General features: G+C 45.3%; 1 protein-coding gene and 1 pseudogene across 1 annotated transcript in view; both read left to right on the top strand.

Annotated features, from left to right (window-relative positions):
* The window catches only part of LOC122944185 (L-selectin-like), a 760,442-nt gene that overhangs the window by 231,789 nt on the left and 515,799 nt on the right, over nt 1-12,854 (top strand). The window lies entirely within an intron of this gene.
* Nucleotides 8,347-8,465, top strand: LOC122944342 (annotated as a pseudogene).

Raw genomic sequence — 12,854 nt, 5'->3', positions numbered from 1 at the left:
CTATAGAGAAAATTCATGTTGACACCCGGAACATTACACAAACAATCAAAAGACGTGAAATGTTCTGGATCTATAAACTTAATAGCCTGAGCCCCCAGGGTTAGAGTTGAGCGAACACCTGGATGTTCGGGTTCGAGAAGTTCGGCCGAACATCCCGGAAATGTTCGGGTTCGGGATCCGAACCCGATCCGAACTTCGTCCCGAACCCGAACCCCATTGAAGTCAATGGGGACCCGAACTTTTCGGCACTAAAACGGCTGTAAAACAGCCCAGGAAAGGGCTAGAGGGCTGCAAAAGGCAGCAACATGTAGGTAAATCCCCTGCAAACAAATGTGGATAGGGAAATTAATTAAAATAAAAATTAAATAAATAAAAATTAACCAAAATCAATTGGAGAGAGGTTCCATAGCAGAGAATCTGGCTTCCCGTCACCCACCACTGGAACAGTCCATTCTCAGATATTTAGGCCCCGGCACCCAGGCAGAGGAGAGAGGTCCCGTAACAGAGAATCTGTCTTCATGTCAGCAGAGAATTAGTCTGCATGTCATAGCAGAGAATGAGGCTTCACGTCAGCCACCACTGCAACAGTCCATTGGCATATATTTAGGCCTAGCACACAGGCAGAGCAGAGAGGTCCCGTAACAGACGATCTGGCTTCATGTCAGCAGAGAATCAGTCTGCATGTCATAGCAGAGAATCAGGCTTCACGTCAGCCACCACTGCAACAGTCCATTGTCATAAATTTAGGCCCAGCACCCAGGCAGAGGAGAGAGGTCCCGTAACAGACAATCTGGCTTCATGTCAGCAGAGAATTAGTCTGCATGTCATAGCAGAGAATCAGGCTTCATGTCAGCCACCACTGCAACAGTCCATTGGCATATATTTAGGCCTAGCACACAGGCAGAGGAGAGGTTCATTCAACTTTGGGTAGCATCGCAATATAATGGTAAAATGAAAATAAAAATAGGATTGAATGAGGAAGTGCCCTGGAGTCCAATAATATATGGTTATGGGGAGGTAGTTAATGTCTAATCTGGACAAGGGACGGACAGGTCCTGTGGGATCCATGCCTGGTTCATTTTTATGAACGTCAGCTTGTCCACATTGGCTGTAGACAGGCGGCTGCGTTTGTCTGTAATGACGCCCCCTGCCGTGCTGAATACACGTTCAGACAAAACGCTGGCTGCCGGGCAGGCCAGCACCTCCAAGGCATAAAAGGCTAGCTCTGGCCACGTGGACAATTTAGAGACCCAGAAGTTGAATGGGGCCGAACCATCAGTCAGTACGTGGAGGGGTGTGCACACGTACTGTTCCACCATGTTAGTGAAATGTTGCCTCCTGCTAACACGTTGCGTATCAGGTGGTGGTGCAGTTAGCTGTGGCGTGTTGACAAAAGTTTTCCACATCTCTGCCATGCTAACCCTGCCCTCAGAGGAGCTGGCCGTGACACAGCTGCCTTGGCGACCTCTTGCTCCTCCTCTGCCTTGGCCTTGGGCTTCCACTTGTTCCCCTGTGACATTTGGGAATGCTCTCAGTAGCGCGTCTACCAACGTGCGCTTGTACTCGCGCATCTTCCTATCACGCTCCAGTGCAGGAAGTAAGGTGGGCACATTGTCTTTGTAGCGTGGATCCGGCAGGGTGGCAACCCAGTAGTCCGCACAGGTTAAAATGTGGGCAACTCTGCTGTCGTTGCGCAGGCACTGCAGCATGTAGTCGCTCATGTGTGCCAGGCTGCCCAGGGGTAAGGACAAGCTGTCCTCTGTGGGAGGCGTATCGTCATCGTCCTGCCTTTCCCCCCAGCCACGCACCAGTGATGGACCCGAGCTGCGTTGGGTGCCACCCCGCTGTGACCATGCTTCATCCTCATCCTCCTCCACCTCCTCCTCATCCTCGTCCTCCTCGTCCTCCAGTAGTGGGCCCTGGCTGGCCACATTTGTACCTGGCCTCTGCTGTTGCAAAAAACCTCCCTCTGAGTCACTTCGAAGAGACTGGCCTGAAAGTGCTAAAAATGACCCCTCTTCCTCATCCTCCTCCTCCTCCTCCTGGGCCACCTCCTGTTCCATCATCACCCTAAGTGTTTTCTCAAGGAGACATAGAAGTGGTATTGTAACGCTGATAACGGTGTCATCGCCACTGGCCATGTTGGTGGAGTACTCGAAACAGCGCAACAGGGCACACAGGTCTCGCATGGAGGCCCAGTCATTGGTGGTGAAGTGGTGCTGTTCTGTAGTGCGACTGACCCGTGCGTGCTGCAGCTGAAACTCAACTATGGCCTGCTGCTGCTCGCACAGTCTGTCCAGCATGTGCAAGGTGGAGTTCCACCTGGTGGGCACGTCGCATATGAGGCGGTGAGCGGGAAGGCCGAAGTTACGCTGTAGCGCAGACAGGCGAGCAGCGGCAGGATGTGAACGCCGGAAGCGCGAACAGACGGCCCGCACTTTATGCAGCAGCTCTGACATGTCGGGGTAGTTGTGAATGAACTTCTGCACCACCAAATTCAGCACATGCGCCAAGCAAGGGATGTGCGTCAAATTGGCTAGTCCCAGAGCTGCAACGAGATTTCGCCCATTATCACACACCACCAGGCCGGGCTTGAGGCTCACCGGCAGCAACCACTCGTCGGTCTGTTGTTCAATACCCCGCCACAACTCCTGTGCGGTGTGGGGCCTGTCCCCCAAACATATGAGTTTCAGAATGGCCTGCTGACGTTTACCCCGGGCTGTGCTGAAGTTGGTGGTGAAGGTGTGTGGCTGACTGGATGAGCAGGTGGAAGAAGAGGAGGAGGAAGCCGAGAAGGAGGAGGTGGCAACAGGAGGCAAAGAATGTTGCCCTGCGATCCTTGGCGGCGGCAGGACGTGCGCCAAACAGCTCTCCGCCTGGGGCCCAGCTGCCACTACATTTACCCAGTGTGCAGTTAGGGAGATATAGCGTCCCTGGCCGTGCTTACTGGTCCACGTATCTGTGGTTAGGTGGACCTTGCTACAGATGGCGTTGCGCAGTGCACACTTGATTTTATCGGATACTTGGTTGTGCAGGGAAGGCACGGCTCTCTTGGAGAAGTAGTGCCGGCTGGGAACAACATACTGTGGGACAGCAAGCGACATGAGCTGTTTGAAGCTGTCTGTGTCCACCAGCCTAAATGACAGCATTTCATAGGCCAGTAGTTTAGAAATGCTGGCATTCAGGGCCAGGGATCGAGGGTGGCTAGGTGGGAATTTACGCTTTCTATCAAATGTTTGTGAGATGGAGAGCTGAACGCTGGCGTGTGACATGGTTGAGACGCTTGGTGACGGAGGTGGTGGTGGTGGTGTTGGTGGTACATCCCCTGTTTGCTGGGCGGCAGGTGCCAACGTTCCTCCAGAGGCGGAGGAAGAGGCCGAGGCGGCAGCAGCAGAATAGGCCGAGGCGGCAGCAGCAGAAGAGGTAGCAGGGGGAGCCTGAGTGACTTCCTTGGTTTTAAGGTGTTTACTCCACTGCAGTTCATGCTTTGCATGCAGGTGCCTGGTCATGCAGGTTGTGCTCAGGTTCAGAACGTTAATGCCTCGCTTCAGGCTCTGATGGCACAGCGTGCAAACCACTCGGGTCTTGTCGTCAGCACATTGTTTGAAGAAGTGCCATGCCAGGGAACTCCTTGAAGCTGCCTTTGGGGTGCTCGGTCCCAGATGGCGGCGGTCAGTAGCAGGCGGAGTCTCTTGGCGGCGGGTGTTCTGCTTTTGCCCACTGCTCCCTCTTTTGCTACGCTGTTGGCTCGGTCTCACCACTGCCTCTTCCTCCGAACTGTGAAAGTCAGTGGCACGACCTTCATTCCATGTGGGGTCTAGGACCTCATCGTCCCCTGCATCGTCTTCCACCCAGTCTTGATCCCTGACCTCCTGTTCAGTCTGCACACTGCAGAAAGACGCAGCAGTTGGCACCTGTGTTTCGTCATCATCAGAGACATGCTGAGGTGGTATTCCCATGTCCTCATCATCAGGAAACATAAGTGGTTGTGCGTCAGTGCATTCTATGTCTTTCACCGCTGGGGAAGGGCTAGGTGGATGCCCTTGGGAAACCCTGCCAGCGGAGTCTTCAAACAGCATAAGAGACTGCTGCATAACTTGAGGCTGAGACAGTTTCCCTGGTATGCATGGGGGTGATGTGACAGACTGATGGGGTTGGTTTTCAGGCGCCATCTGTGCGCTTTCTGCAGAAGACTGGGTGGGAGATAATGTGAACGTGCTGGATCCACTGTCGGCCACCCAATTGACTAATGCCTGTACCTGCTCAGGCCTTACCATCCTTAGAACGGCATTGGGCCCCACCATATATCGCTGTAAATTCTGGCGGCTACTGGGACCTGAGGTAGTTGGTACACTAGGACGTGTGGATGTGGCAGAACGGCCACGTCCTCTCCCAGCACCAGAGGGTCCACTAACACCACCACGACCATGTCCACGTCCGCGTCCCTTACTAGATGTTTTTCTCATTGTTATGGTTCACCACAACAACAAATATATTATTTGGCCCAATGTATTGTATTCAAATTCAGCGGGATATAAATTTGAGGCCTAGTATTTAGGCGCTGGGTGACCGGTATGGATTTAGTGACAGAATTAGACTTGGAAATGCACAGAAGCGTGTGTGTGAAGTTATTCTGAATGACCCTATGTGCACCTTCAATATTATATACCCTTTTAGGGATAGATTTCAAATAGCTCTGATATAGCAGAAACCACTAAATTATGAAATTGCTAAATTGGGAATTGTACTTCAACCCAGAACAAAAAATGTGCTTTGACGGACACTAAATATCTTGCCCAGCAACAACAGTACAGCGGTGGGTAACGAGAGATTTAGAGGGATTTAAATTTGAGGCCTAGTATTTAGGCGCTGGGTGACAGGTATGGGTTTAGTGACAGAATTAGACTTGGAAATACACAGTAGCGGGTGTGTGTGAAGTTATTCTGAATGACCCAATGTGCACCTTCAATATTATATACCCTTTTTGGGATAGATTTCAAATAGCTCTGATATAGCAGAAACCACTAAATTATGAAATTGCTAAATTGGGAATTGTACTTCAACCCAGAACAAAAAATGTGCTTTGACGGACACTAAATATCTTGCCCAGCAACAACAGTACAGCGGTGGGTAACGAGAGATTTAGAGGGATTTAAATTTGAGGCCTAGTATTTAGGCGCTGGGTGACAGGTATGGGTTTAGTGACAGAATTAGACTTGGAAATACACAGTAGCGGGTGTGTGTGAAGTTATTCTGAATGACCCAATGTGCACCTTCAATATTATATACCCTTTTTGGGATAGATTTCAAATAGCTCTGATATAGCAGGAACCACTAAATTATGAAATTGCTAAATTGGGAATTGTACTTCAACCCAGAACAAAAAATGTGCTTTGACGGACACTAAATATCTTGCCCAGCAACAACAGTACAGCGGTGGGTAACGAGAGATTTAGAGGGATTTAAATTTGAGGCCTAGTATTTAGGCGCTGGGTCACCGGTATGGATTTAGTGACAGAATTAGACTTGGAAATGCACAGAAGCGTGTGTGTGAAGTTATTCTGAATGACCCTATGTGCACCTTCAATATTATATACCCTTTTAGGGATAGATTTCAAATAGCTCTGATATAGCAGAAACCACTAAATTATGAAATTGCTAAATTGGGAATTGTACTTCAACCCAGAACAAAAAATGTGCTTTGACGGACACTAAATATCTTGCCCAGCAACAACAGTACAGCGGTGGGTAACGAGAGATTTAGAGGGATTTAAATTTGAGGCCTAGTATTTAGGCGCTGGGTCACCGGTATGGATTTAGTGACAGAATTAGACTTGGAAATGCACAGAAGCGTGTGTGTGAAGTTATTCTGAATGACCCTATGTGCACCTTCAATATTATATACCCTTTTAGGGATAGATTTCAAATAGCTCTGATATAGCAGAAACCACTAAATTATGAAATTGCTAAATTGGGAATTGTACTTCAACCCAGAACAAAAAATGTGCTTTGACGGACACTAAATATCTTGCCCAGCAACAACAGTACAGTGGTGGGTAACGAGAGATTTAGAGGGATTTAAATTTGAGGCCTAGTATTTAGGCGCTGGGTCACCGGTATGGATTTAGTGACAGAATTAGACTTGGAAATGCACAGAAGCGTGTGTGTGAAGTTATTCTGAATGACCCTATGTGCACCTTCAATATTATATACCCTTTTAGGGATAGATTTCAAATAGCTCTGATATAGCAGAAACCACTAAATTATGAAATTGCTAAATTGGGAATTGTACTTCAACCCAGAACAAAAAATGTGCTTTGACGGACACTAAATATCTTGCCCAGCAACAACAGTACAGCGGTGGGTAACGAGAGATTTAGAGGGATTTAAATTTGAGGCCTAGTATTTAGGCGCTGGGTGACAGGTATGGGTTTAGTGACAGAATTAGACTTGGAAATACACAGTAGCGGGTGTGTGTGAAGTTATTCTGAATGACCCAATGTGCACCTTCAATATTATATACCCTTTTTGGGATAGATTTCAAATAGCTCTGATATAGCAGGAACCACTAAATTATGAAATTGCTAAATTGGGAATTGTATTTCAACCCAGAACAAGAAATGTGCTTGAACGGACACTAAATAACTCGCCCAGCTACAGCACTAGGGACAGATTTAGCTGGATATAAATTTGAGGCCTAGTATTTAGGCGCTGGGTGACCGGTATGGATTTAGTGACAGAATTAGACTGGGATATGGCCAAAAAATGAACAGACTATTGCTGGTTAAATGCACTTGGTGTGACAGCTTCACCCTGATGTAGGCTTTAGCCAAAAAACAACCACACCATTGAGGGTTAAATGCACTTGGTGACAGGCGCAGCTTGCCCCTGATTTTGTATATGGCCAAAAAATGAACAGACTATTGCTGGTTAAATGCACTTGGTTTGACAGCTTCACCCTGATGTAGGCTTTAGCCAAAAAACAACCACACCATTGAGGGTTAAATGCACTTGGTGACAGGCGCAGCTTGCCCCTGATTTTGTATATGGCCAAAAAATGAACAGACTATTGCTGGTTAAATGCACTTGGTGTGACAGCTTCACCCTGATGTAGGCTTTAGCCAAAAAACAACCACACCATTGAGGGTTAAATGCACTTGGTGACAGGCGCAGCTTGCCCCTGATTTTGTATATGGCCAAAAAATGAACAGACTATTGCTGGTTAAATGCACTTGGTGTGACAGCTTCACCCTGATGTAGGCTTTAGCCAAAAAACAACCACACCATTGAGGGTTAAATGCACTTGGTCGCAGCTTGTGCTGGCGCACCACAAGACACAAAATGGCCGCCGATCACCCCAGAAAAATGAGACTGACAAACGGTCTGTGCAGCCTAAAAACAGTGAGCAATTGAGGATCAGCAGCTCAATGATCCACAGCTGCAGATCGATCAGTTAATCAAGTCCTTTGGAGGAGTTAATCTGCCTAATCTCGCCCTACTGTCGCAGCCGCAACCTCTCCCTACGCTAATCAGAGCAGAGTGACGGGCGGCGCTATGTGACTCCAGCTTAAATAGAGGCTGGGTCACATGGTGCTCTGGCCAATCACAGCCATGCCAATAGTAGGCATGGCTGTGATGGCCTCTTGGGGCAAGTAGTATGACGCTTGTTGATTGGCTGCTTTGCAGCCTTTCAAAAAGCGCCAAGAAAGCGTCACAAAAGCGCGAAGAAAGCGACGAACACCGAACCCGAACCCGGACTTTTACGAAAATGTCCGGGTTCGGGTCCGTGTCACGGACACCCCAAAATTCGGTACGAACCCGAACTATACAGTTCGAGTTCGCTCATCCCTACCCAGGGTCTTAATGAGGCATTTGAAATCAATCTATAAATTGATGATATATACACCCTGTCATCATTGGAAAGGGAAAATATGAGTAATAGATGTTTGTCTTTTCTCTATTAGATCCAGACCCTTAACTACATTACTGCTGTCTTGAACTTCTTCTTTCTGATAAAATAATAGGGTGACAACCACGCCACCAATTGGTGATGTTTGTCAATCATCAGGTATTTTGGGATAGTGGTGGCATGCGTGTGTACTTTTACCAACTGCACGCATGCACCCACCTGTATCCCCCAAATCCTGCATGACTAATGTCAATTTATTATGTGATTTGATTGGATGACGTCCCAATCACATAAAAATTATTTTTATATATTTTTAATTCTTAATATTAATATTCTTTTAGTAGAAGGACTTTCTCATTTAGAAACCTAATAAGTGGCTAAAATTATTTAATTATTTTCTTAAAAGGAGTATCAGATTTTATATTTCCCTTCCTTTATTTATTGGCCATGCCACCCTGGGTACGCCTGATCTCGTCCGATCTCAGAAGCAAAGCAGGGTTGGGCTCGGCCAGTACTTGGATGGGAGACCACCTGGGAAGAGCGGGTGCTGTAGACCTTTATATATATATCAACTTTTCAATTTTTTAAATCTTTTTAAGGTCGTATCATGCCACTTCCTATTTATGTTTAATAACATTGTTTATTTTTCAGGAATCTAGTTATTGTATCTGTAGGGCAACATTATATGTATGTGATCTTCACAATATATGCTTTTCTTTTTCCTCCCCTCCTCTATTTTTGTGAATGTTCTAAATGTTCTTTTTCTGTTGAATCACAGTAGATTTCCAGTGAGAGCGCCCTCTGGTTTATAAAAACGACTCTGATAAGTTTCTACCTGACTATGCGATGTGCGGTTATAGAAATGCAAGTCAGACGGCTCTCTCACCATTCAAGTGTCCCTGTAACTAGGTAACGGCTCTCACATGATCGGATCTTACTCACGTGATGTGAGCCATGTGATACCAGGTTGAGTGACGTGAGCTAGCTTCTTTAGAGAGGACGGCCCCCTCACCACTTTTGTTACCTTGTGACCGAGCAACGGCTCTCACGTGACTGGGATCCGGTCATGTGACACAGGTCCTAGAGTCTTGATAGAACTTTACAATCGCCTTATTTGATTAGAAACCTGTGATGCGTTTGCTATTGCACACCTCATAGGGTCGGCCCCCATATGGGCGTATTGTTTTGAGGTCACTTACAAAACGGACTATTTTCAGTGTGCTTTTCTAGCTTTATATAATACAAATGTGTTTCTAATGTGCACATCGGCAGCTCATTATGAGAGCTTGCAGATATGCACATTATATTTGCCACTGATCATTTAGGCAACACCCAAATCTCCTCCCTTCTGACCCTGTTACCCTTTAAGGGCGGTATGTTTGTAAGTATAAATATGTGTAGCCTTGTGCTGTTACTTTGTGCAGCTCTGTGTACCTGATGAAGGGGAGTGATTCCCCGAAACGCGTTGTATCGCTGCAATAAAAAGATTTCTTCTTGATCCTGGTGACTGGCTGACGGTAATTCGCGCCGTGGGACGTGTTTTTGTTCCTTTATACTATTATCTTCTTGGGGGCTCCAGGCTTCTCCGTTTGAAGATCTTCTGTGATCCCGTGGCTGCAGACCGCCCTATCCAGACATCCAGGCTTGTTTGATAATACCTACAATAGTGTTGTGCCTATCCTTGCACAACCATATAAGGTGAGCCTTACCATCTCTCTCCATATATCAATATATACCCACAGAATTACCCTATGGTGCGCCCATCTGTGTTTTTTTACAGATTTTAAACCAGCCTGATATATTACATTTATTATCCAGTTATCTGGAAATTGTGGCTGCAAATAGGGGACTTTGTCCATATCATTGAATACTATGGAATACGCCATCAACCGTCTTGAACAACGTGAACGCCTTATTGCGCAGTGTGTCCAGATACAACACACACCTGAGGCTATGGATAAACCTAAACTGGACAGAAAACATGAAGACATTGATGAAAAGACTCTGTTTTCACTTTTTCATGATCTTGAAAAAAGTATGGTCAGTGAACTACAATACCAATTAGATGCTAAGTTTCTTGAAATTTATTTGGCAGAAAATCTGGTCCCTAGAGGTTTACGCCTCAGATTCAAACATTCATTTGAAGATGATCTAGTTTTTTCCGCCGATTGGGACACTTACTTATTGGATTGTGCCAGAGGTCTCATGTCCAGACTACTGACCAAACGGCAGAATCTGGCCCTGGACCTCGGTGAAAAAATTTCTAACTGTGTCTCTAATCTTTTGAATTATAGTGAACACCCATCGTACTATAGGTTTGATAGGATGGTCACTACACAGATTTTGCAGACCGAAAAAGAAACTCTACACAAAAAAGTGGGCAAATTGAATAGGGACAGAACAGATTTTGTAACTAATAACATCAAGTTTTGGTTGAAAGATAGACATATGCCTCCTATGTCTAACTCTTCAGAGCTACCCTCAGAACCAGCAATTAATCCAATCACTAACATTGCACCTTCCCAACGTAGCTCCACCTATTTCAAACGTGGTCCTACTCACTCTAAATCACATTCTATACTGCCAAAATCTCACAGGGCAGTCACTTATGTCAATAGTAAAAATAGACGTCAGGGGTCAATACCTGATAACACTAATAATATTAACAAAAATGTGCGGGCAACCATGCCGGCCAAAACTGACATCACCAATACTAATTGTCCCATCACTGGTCAGCCCCTGTTACTCAATACAGGCAAAGCTCACCATACCCTTATACCAAGGATGCAAACCCCACCACTGGTTTGTCCTACTGGGTCGGCTTCGGTGGTGAACACTGGGGGGGATCCCAGTTTGGAGCTCGTGTCCAGACCTCCTGGTCTGGGATCCCCCACACTGATTACCGCTGAAGTTTTCGATTCAGAAACCCTTTCTAAATGTGCACCCCTTAATCTTCCCCCCACTTCTTTTTCCCCCAATAGTAGACCCAGCCATTCCATACCCCACCGACCGCCATCTTCACCTTCTCCTGTCACGGATCTGGAGTTGGATTCAATTATCACGCTCCATGACCTTTCCTTCACCCAAACTTCCATTCACATGTCCCCCAATCATTCTTGTTCTGAGGTTAGCCCGAACCTCATAGAGACGCTCGACCTGTTGCCTCAGGTAGGTCAGAGCGCCTCTTCTTCTTCTTCTTTTTTGTCCCTTCCTACGGCACTTACACCAACTACAATATATCCGATAATGAAAAGCCCGAATACGGTAACGATCACAAACTTTTTTCATCCCCTGGGGAAAAGATCAGTAAAAAGAAAAAACTTAGAAGAGGATGTAGGGGAGGCAAAAGTAAAAAGAAAATTTTAAAAATAGATAAAGAGAAATCAGATCATGAAATCAAAATCTTCAATTTGTCTTCTCATTTATTAAATGAAGAGGAAACATCACTTCTAGCAAGAGGCCTCTCATTTTGTCCAACATCAAGCATTAAAGGCTTTGATCTCTTTTTAGACTTACATAATTTTGTCAGAAAGTTAACATTAAAAAGACACTTCAGTCTACTGGAGAGTCTAAATAAACCTAGTATTGAACATACTAATGAGACTCCATCCACTTCGGGAACAGCAATACAATATGTCTCTACAAATTTGAAACCCCCTTCAACCTTTTATCCGACCCACCACAAGGGGAATTTCATAGATACTTTTTACCATCTAGTGATGGATGATTTTCGATCCATCCATCAGAGGCCCATTTTGAATCAGAATCTCAGTCCCAAAGAATCTAAGGCAGTAAAAAGCCTATGTGAAAACACCTCAATAGTCATCCGTAATGCCGACAAGGGTGGAGGCGTGGTCATCCAAAATAGAGATGACTACGTTAAAGAAGCTCTCCACATTCTGTCGGATACCGATTATTATCTTCCTCTAGACAAAGACCCGTCTGGGGAACATAAGATTGCACTGAGGACCCTGATTGACTCTGCAAAACACATACTGAGTAAAAAAGAACAAGAATACATTTTGAAAACAGACTCAGTAATGGCACTTTTTTACCATCTACCCAAAATCCATAAGGATGTCCAGAATCCTCCGGGCCGCCCCATCATATCTGGGATATCCTCTCTGACTTGCAATTTGTCCCACTATGTGGACATCTTGCTACAGAAATATGTAATTCAGTTACCTTCCTATTTGAAAGATTCCACTTCTTTAATAACTACACTCCAAGGAATCACATGGAAAGATACATATTCGTGGATAGCCCTTGATGTTGCGGCCCTATATTCAAATATCAATCATGAATTGGGAATAAAATGTGTTGATTCTTTCCTTGGTAAAGATTCTTCTGTACCTGTTGATCAAAAGTCGTTTATATTGAAATCCATTCAATTTATCCTGACACATAATACATTTTCTTTTGGTGAACAACTATACCTCCAGTGCAAAGGTACTGCAATGGGTACGCGTTTCGCGCCCAGTTTTGCGAACCTTTTCATGGGAGTGTTTGAAGATCAGTACATTTATAAGTCCACCCAGTGGTCGGATAATATTGTATTATATCGTCGTTATATAGACGACTTGTTTTTCATATGGGATGGAGATTCTGATTCCATTATGGGCTTTATTCAATACTTGAATTCCTCTAATTGGGGTATCACTTTATCCGGGACACATGACCGTTCAAGAATTGAATTCTTGGACTTAGAAATGAATGCTGTTGGTGACAAAATTATAACACGTACGTTCTTTAAAAAGGTCGATTGCAATAGTTATCTTGAGTATTCAAGTCTCCATTTTAAAAAATGGAAGACAAATATCCCTTTTAGTCAATTTAAGAGATTAAGGAGGAACTGTTCGCTAACTAGGGATTTCATCTCACAGAGTGAAATCATTCGGAGAAGATTTCAGAAAAAAGGTTATCCTCATAGGGTTATTGAGGCGGC

This window comes from Bufo gargarizans, chromosome 7, assembly GCF_014858855.1.
Source record: "Bufo gargarizans isolate SCDJY-AF-19 chromosome 7, ASM1485885v1, whole genome shotgun sequence".
In the NCBI taxonomy this organism is placed as follows: domain Eukaryota; kingdom Metazoa; phylum Chordata; class Amphibia; order Anura; family Bufonidae; genus Bufo; species Bufo gargarizans.
This window is presented reverse-complemented; position numbering and strand designations above follow the sequence as displayed.